The following is a 7,570-nucleotide window of genomic DNA, read 5'->3' on the forward strand; positions in this document are numbered from 1 at the left end:
TAGCATTAGTGTTAGTCGCAGTCAGCAGTAGCATTAGTGATGGCAATTGCAAGTGGCAGTAAAAATTGTCGAGTAGTAGTACAGTAGTACTTGTACTTATAATATGGAAAAAGCTGTTTGTGTTACCGTTTTAGTTTAAAAAATGCTGACCAAACTATTTAGGCTGAAAATCCCACAAATTATCTTTCAGCAGCTTCCTTTCAGGAGCACTCTGTCCAAAACATATCCTTGAAAATGATTTACTACTTTTTGCAAATTGTGCAATTTTTAAGTCCAAGCAATGAGCTTGAAACTTGACCACTTAAACCAGCTTAAATATTGTCATATTCGCTTCTGCACTTTCTTCCACATACTAAGGACATTCATCTTCAAAGAATTTTTATTTTATTTTGCTTCATTTCACCCACTTCATCTCCCTTCTCTCCTCTCTGCATTTATACGTCCTTCATTCTCCCTCTCTCTCTCATCTCTGTCCTCTTTAAACCCCTCTATCACTCCCTCTGTAAATCCTCTTCTAAATTAGTAATGAATGTCACAGAGGATTAGAGTCGCTGTCATGCTCTGTTTAATCCATAAAAAGATATATCTGTAATAAGGGGTTACCGTTGTATCTTTTCAAAGAAAAACAATATGCAAGCTAGCAAAAGTTGAAGGACAACCATGTTGTCAGTGTGTGTTTGTGTGTGATGGCTTAAATTCAAAGAATCCCCCTCACTGGATCGCTTTGTCATTGGCCAGAAACAAGTAACTGTTTGAGGTAAAACCACACAAAGCCATTTTTCATACACACTGTTACAAACTGCAAAAACACATAACTGCTTGGAAAATGTCCTGGTATGTGGTGATGGAAAAGATACCAAAAAAGATTAGAGGTGCAAATGAAGTACGGTAATGATCTTGAGGCAGGAACACCATGTACAAAAAGAATGCATGTGCACATTTTCGTGTGTGTATGTGTGTGTGAGAATCTTTTATTATTTTATCTGGAGCCTGTTCTGCACAACCTAGGTGTCAACAGAGTATCCTCTTAACCCCAAAATCCTGGCTTTAACATCTGGTTTACATCAAAATAAGGTTGAACATGCATATACCTAGGTGTGGTATTTATGGATTGTGCATGCGGGAAGTTTCATGAAACGTAATGCACAACATGTTAAACATGAGATTTACGACTCAACTTGAAAGCCCAGGCCAAAGGCCGCCCTCATCTGCGTCCAGCCTCAGTTTTCTATGGGTGGAGCCTTCGCTTGCTGCTGTTTAGCAGGCAGTTTGTGTTTTGTTTTTAATATTTTTGGAGTTTATTGAGAACATAAAATGGCTGAAGGTGTCAGCTGAGGTCAGCTTGGTTCACCACCAAACTAAAAACTAAAATATTTGGAGGATGAATCCTCACGACAATGGGGGTCCCCTAACCATATGGTTGACATTTTTGGTATCAATATTCTGTTGGATTTCCATGACATTGGGTCCAAGCATCTGAGGAGTCCTACTCATTTCATTTTGTTCACTTATCCACTCAACTATGTTAACATCTACAGATTAAATTGGCAACAAATTTTGTGCAGACATTCACGGTTCACCACCGGTACCAATATTTGTGGGTCTGATTCTGATGTCTTGACAGCTACGGATGCGTTGTCACGACCTTTGGTACAGACATTCATGTTCCCCGTGGGCTGAAATATGTATTGAGTGTTTTGATCCCTGGACTTCATTTTGCACCATTGTCAGGTCAAAGTTCAAGTCCAAAACTTTGGTTACTTTGGAGGAGAATCTCAAAATTTAATTTGATTCAGATTCTTTGAGACATGATTTGATTCAGGGTCTGCTCTTGATTCATAGTGGAGTCTCCATCAAAAAAAAAAAAACAGCGAGGTGTGTGTGACTTTGATGCTTTTTTTGCCCGAGTATGGGCCATATGAAATAAAACAGACTATGGATCAAGTTATTTTCTTTGCAACATGTTAGCTCGAAGCACCGCTGTGCATGAATACTGTACAGCCTCACAGAGCTGCTCGGGGGGCCTGTATACTCTTGTTAAAATCCAGGCTATTGTAGCTGTTACTTGACAGTATGGCTTCCATAACAAGTCGTGCCGTGAAAATGTTTCAGCATTTTTTTAAAAAATGCCATGTAAAATGTAAAATGCTGTGTGGGCTAGGGAGATGAAAGGACACAGAGAGAGAAAGAAATTGGATAAGGGGATAAAAGAGGAGGGAGTAAATGAAAGTAAAACTGAGAAAGGCGAGAACAATCCTATTTTCTATCTTCCTCTTCCTCACCCTTTTTATCTCTGCTCTCTTTCATTGTAACCTCCTAAGCTCAGCTACCAACCCCTTCCTCATCCTCCTCCATCTCCCCCTCTCTGTTGCCAACCCCACTCCTCTCTTTCCTCTGAGGTTAAATGACCCCACTCAGTGCAAGAGCACCATCCGGGGGATGAGATAACCTTTTTTGCCAATCCTTTTAATCTCTCTCTCTCTCTCTCTCTCTCTCTCTCTCACACACACACACACACACACATCCTCTCTTCCTCCCTCTATCCCTCCCTCCTCCCCATCAATCTCTCCAGTCCCTGGCTGCCTGTGTGTGAATGTGTGTACTTGTACAAACAGCAGCAGAAATTTCAAAGTAGCTAATATAAGAAACGTTGATTACACGCCACCCTTTCACACCTCCGCTCTCTCCCTCTCTGAGATTTGTGCGTAAAAGCTTTTTTTTTCTTCCTCCCTGTCGTCTCCCTCTCCTTTACAAACAGACTGTAGCTTCTGGTCATGCAGGTGCCTCTGCAAATTGCTTGTGTAAAAAAAAAAATATTTGAGTTATTGGGATCCTTGTTGGAGTTCATCATCTGCTCGTCTCCGGGCAGCGGTACAAGACGGACACAAGCATTCATTCATGCAACAAGTAAACTGTGTATCTCTTGCAACTGCTCCCCTCATGCTGCCACCGCATAATAAGAATTGGGACATAACTCAAACGTGCTTGACTTGATAACAGTGGCAAACACACACAGTGGTGACACTGTGATGCTGCAGTGCTTTTATACACCAGAAAGCCACAGTGCTGGATGGATGAAAAGTGAACTGACACCTTCACACTTCTTACATTCACACAACAAGTATGGAGAAAAATGTCCACTCACAGGATTGATATTTTAGTCTACAAAGTAAGCTTTTAACCTCCTTTTATTTCAACAAGCATATATTGAAAAATCCTTTTTCGACCAATAACTAATGTATACTGTGTACACTGAGAGACATTTCTGGAGCGATGTGAGTAATGCACCTGTTAACAATAAAGAAAAGTGAGACAGTGTGTAAACACTCTGGAAATACTGTATGTATAAGTGATAAATGCCTTCTGCCCTGCATCATATCCTCAACAGGTATTAAGAGAATTCTTTTAATCAAATTCTTTTGTTTATGAGTTCAATCCTATGTTGATCCATTTAAGGAACCAGGCTCATCCCCTATCTCTGCCTGAGGGCAACAATGTGTGTCTACAGTTTCACATTTTTCCAGCTGGAATATTATTAATGTTTACCTCCGCCGCCACTGTAATTAATCACAGGGTTTAACGGCATCAGGTCAGTCTGTTAACCTGGAGATTAACTGATGAAACCTGCGTTATGAGATTTTATCCACATCTCTGTGAAGGAAGAGTGTGTGTTCGTGCAGTGTGTTTTAATTCCTCCACAGTCACAACTTGCACACACACACACACACACACAGACACACACAGTGGTGAGGGCCTGATAAGGACCCTTGATGTGCACTTGTTTGTGTCTGACTAAAAGGATGCTACTGGCCAATCTTACGCAACAACCCTGTTGGCCCTGATGCTAAATCGTTGCCATGGCAACAGAATCAGCTCCTTCCCTCCCCCATCCCCCTGACTTGTGTTGGTCTCTCTATCTGCTTCATTATTCTCAGTCGACACCTGTTTTTCTCTCCGTCCTCGCTCTCTCCTACTTTTAATTCAATCAAAATGGGCTTCGCTGAAAATCAAACATGCAAGTACACCCTCTCCCTCTTTTCCTCCCCTCAAGTCTACTTTTTTTGACTTTCAACTGCTATTTTTCCTCCTTTCCAATGCCTAATTCCCTCGGGTCTTTTTCATCACATTTCTCTCTCTCTCACATCCACCCACCCACCAGGTCTCTCTACCGCTTCTATTCCGAGCCCTGTCACCCCGTCTGGTCCCTTCCTTCCCAATTCCTCATCTGTCTCGTCCCTGTCAATCCATCTCTTTATAAACAACAGCTTAATTAACACATTAATTATCTCCAACAGTTTCTGCCTCCTCTCCTCTCTCTCTCAGTTTCCCTGACTGACAACGTGATGAATTAAATTAACTGGAGATTAAGTGCCAAATATTTGTTTGCCTGTTTTCCATTCTCTCTTTCTTCAGCTCCCTTACTTTTTCCTATCCCTCTGTCTCACACTACCACCCACCACACACTTTCGTTTTTTTTGCCTCACTATTGGTTTCCGAGCTGCTCTAATTTTTCTTAGCACACTTCCTCAGTCTTTTGTGCCATTACCATTAGATCAATCACAGATTTATAATTATAGACAATCATTTTGTTCTTTTACCTATTTTTTCTATTTTCCGTTTCTCCTTCCCTCACACTCAGACCTGTCAATTTTATATCTCATGACCTGCAGGCTAATTGCCATTAAATTGTCTTTTGTCTCTCTCCTTCATGCTAAAATTTACCTTCAAGCAACAGCATTTAGACGTCTGTCAGAAAGACTGAGTGATGAACAGTTTGTACTGAACAGTATGTACTACTGTATATGCAAGTGTGCACGGAGGAAGGAATAACTATAGGAGGAATAACAGCTTCTTTTTTTTTTTTACTTGCAAAAAAAGTTGTAAAATCCAACCTTGTCAAAAAAAACAGTAAGATGATCACTACACATACACACAACATTTATAGGTAAACAGGCAAAGAGATATAATTATAAGATTATTAAAATGCTGCCATGTCATACTTTTGCAATATTAAAACTCCTGCTGCTGCTGGATTTAAATATGAATCCTCTTATCCAGTTTTATTCAAGAGCCTCATCTTTCATTTGAGACCATTATCTCTTCATCGTGAGTTCAAGTTTTCCCTCAAAAACCTGCCCTCTCTCTTAAACAGCACCTGCTCACGTGCGACGCTCTTCAGCTCCTGCTCAGAACTGTTTTGTTGGCACTCAGTTTGACTCTTCACTTCTGCTCACGCTCAGTCTGCACAGAGCAGATTTCAGGTGAGGGAATAAAAAAAGAACAAAGTCGGAGTAGTCTAAATTCAGGGAGATCAAGGAATGAACGACTGTCTCCAGATTATTTAATCATGGAAAGAACTGAATTCTTGACATTTTTCCCAAAGCGAAAGAAGCGAATCAATCTGTCACGATAAAGAGGCATTTAAATAGTCTCCTTATCTATGGGCTTCATCAGCAGCCAGGATGAGTTGCAAAAACACCTGTAAAACAATAAAAAAAAAAGACATATCCACTTTTCTCTGTGAGCTGCCTCATTACTGTAGATATTCACAGACAAGTCGAGCATAGAACTACATGCCATGTAGTTTGATGGCTTGACAACAACCAAAAATGGACATTTCCTAGCTGCAATGTCTCCACTATGCACATGCTGTGACTAGGATATATATTGTCAAATGTACTGGCAACAAACTACAGAATAAAGCTAAACAATGGATTATAAATCAGTTATTTTAAATCAGTTATAAATCAGTTACTAGGCCAGAGGCTCCTGCAGAGAAACCACCATGACACCTAAAGCATAAATCTACTTCAAGCTCCTGAGGCATTTCCTGACAGCAGCTACACCGAGGGTATTAAGAGTCTCTGAGCTTGGTGGGTTTCTTTTCCTCCCCAGCTCTATTTTGTGTCCATTATACCCAACAATATCTCAGTGAGTGTCTGTTATTGTGGGGAAAATGTCACACATCTTGCATAATGCTGGAAGCAGAGCATCTCATTAACAAAGTACGGGTAACAATGGCAATGAGTCTTCTCGGCGACCCCCGGCGTAACTTATACTAAAAAGGCCAAGATGTTGCTATGGCAACTAGCAGGAAAACAAGATAGAGAGATAGATTGATAGAGCGAGAGAAAGTTGGATCGGTTTTCTTCACACACACACACACACACACACACACACACACACACACACACACACACACACACACACACACACACACACACACACATACTTGGACTGTAGTAACAGTACGAATTTATATGAATGATGATTATCAATAACATTTGAACATTTTATTCTGCTGTGGCCTGTTCCACCCTGTCATGTCAGAAAGTGGAAACATCTTCATTTCCAGGTCCTCTCTCTGCATCATCTCTGACAACATGTTCATGGCTCATCTATAAATAATGGACAGTGACGGGGAAAGGTGTTATATGTTAGAAGCAGATGGTCGACTGTAGCACCTACCAAGGAACCTTCTATAATGTTGGTAATCTTATGTGTTTACAAATGAATTCATATGCATGTGATGCATTCAAATGACTAAAGAGAATGACTACGTTTTTTGCAGAGAAAGAAAAAGGTACAGACCAAACCCAGGAGAGCCTCCACTCTCTTAATACTCCCTTGTTTTTTTTCTATGGAGGGATGTCTGGCTGCAACTAATGGTAATTCTCATTAGTGATTAATCCACCAAAATGGGGGGAAAGGCCCAGTTTTATTTCCCTGAGCCCAATGTGAGATTTTCCACTTGCTTCTTTTGTCTGACTCTTACTCCAAACTCCTTTCATGACAACATGAAGGAGAGAAAATCTACTGCTTTGCATTTTTGCTTTTAGAAAATCCCCCAAACGATTATGCCCTTGCCAGTAATTTATCTGTTGATCGATTAATCAATGAATCAATGAATCACCTCTAATTATTTCAGCTCAGTAGTTGTAGAACATATTGACGGAAAAACAAGCAAAACAGACTTCTCACTAAAACACCAGCACTTCTGTCATTTTCGGACACAAGCTGTTCTCCTACCGTCTCATGATAAAGGATGCAAAGAATGACTACACCATTAATTGAAACAACAACCAGAGGCTCGATAGACGTTACCCAAGCAGCTTAATATGGAACTTATTTGCACTTTAAAGCTGGAATGTGAAACTTTCCCTGCAGGGCATCATCACCCTCTGCAAGTAGAGTAGCTAGGGTTGGCAACTTATCTGCAACCTTTAAAAGTATTACATTAGCACGGCATTTGAGCCCAAAGTATATAAGGGCCTTTCTCTTCACTTGTTGGACAAGAGCAGTTCTTATATCTTTTTCCTACCAATTAGAGAGCCGTCGCACCATAAGACAGAGTCAGAAGAGAGTTGAGTTGGTTTCACCACACAGGATACGTTATCTCCGCACTGACAATATACACGCAACCACACACACACACACACACATCAGACGAGACACACACACACACACACACTGGGACTGTAGTAACAGTAAGAATTCATATGAATGATGATTATCAAACCCACCCCCCCGGCGAAACAGCTTCGGTTCTGCGAAAGTTTCTCAGTAAATA

The sequence above is a fragment of the Scophthalmus maximus genome, chromosome 18 (assembly GCF_022379125.1).
Source record: "Scophthalmus maximus strain ysfricsl-2021 chromosome 18, ASM2237912v1, whole genome shotgun sequence".
NCBI classification, from domain to species: domain Eukaryota; kingdom Metazoa; phylum Chordata; class Actinopteri; order Pleuronectiformes; family Scophthalmidae; genus Scophthalmus; species Scophthalmus maximus.